The sequence below is a fragment of the Microtus ochrogaster genome, chromosome 10, assembly GCF_000317375.1.
Source record: "Microtus ochrogaster isolate Prairie Vole_2 chromosome 10, MicOch1.0, whole genome shotgun sequence".
Taxonomy (NCBI): domain Eukaryota; kingdom Metazoa; phylum Chordata; class Mammalia; order Rodentia; family Cricetidae; genus Microtus; species Microtus ochrogaster.
The window spans coordinates 43,312,697-43,313,478 of NC_022016.1; positions in this window are offsets into that span (position 1 = coordinate 43,312,697).

The window sequence follows — 782 nt, forward strand, 5'->3', positions numbered from 1 at the left end:
CTGGATAATGGTCACATTTCACCATCTAATTCACTGTGGAATTCTCCAATTGTTGGTATTAAAAAGAAATCAGGAGAGTGGAGATTGATTCAGGATTTAAGGGAGGTCAATGCAACCATGCAGCCAAGGGGGCGTTACAGCCAGGGCTGCTGTCTCCTACAGCAATACCAAGGGCACCCATAAAATCATTTAAGACTTAAAAGATTGTTTTTATACCATCCCTTTGGTGCCACAGATTGCCAAAGATTTACATTTAATATCCCCTCAGTTAATTTAAGAGAGCCAATGAAGAGATATCAATGGGTCCTGGCGGTGGTGGCGCACGCCTTTAATCCCAGCACTCGGGAGGCAGAGGCAGGCAGGTCTTTGTGAGTTGGAAGCCAGCCTGGTCTACAAGAGCTAGTTCCAGGACATGAACCAAAGCTACAGAGAAACTCTGTCTCAAAAAACCAAACCAAAGAGAGAGAGAGAGAGAGAGAGAGAGAGAGAGAGAGATATCAATGGAGCATTTTAACTCAGGGTATGGCAAACAGTGCTACCCTATGCCAGAAGTTTGTAGCTCAGGCTATACGAAAGGTTAGAGATCAATTTCCACAGGTTTATATTATCCATTATGTAGATGATATACTGCTTGCTCATAGAGATGAGGAGATTTTACTAGAGACATATGGACTATTACAACAGAGCCTAGGGGCTGGAGAGATGGCTCAGTGGTTAAGAGCACTGGCTGCTCTTCCAGAGGTCCTGAGTTCAATTCCCAGCAACCACATGGTGGCTCACAA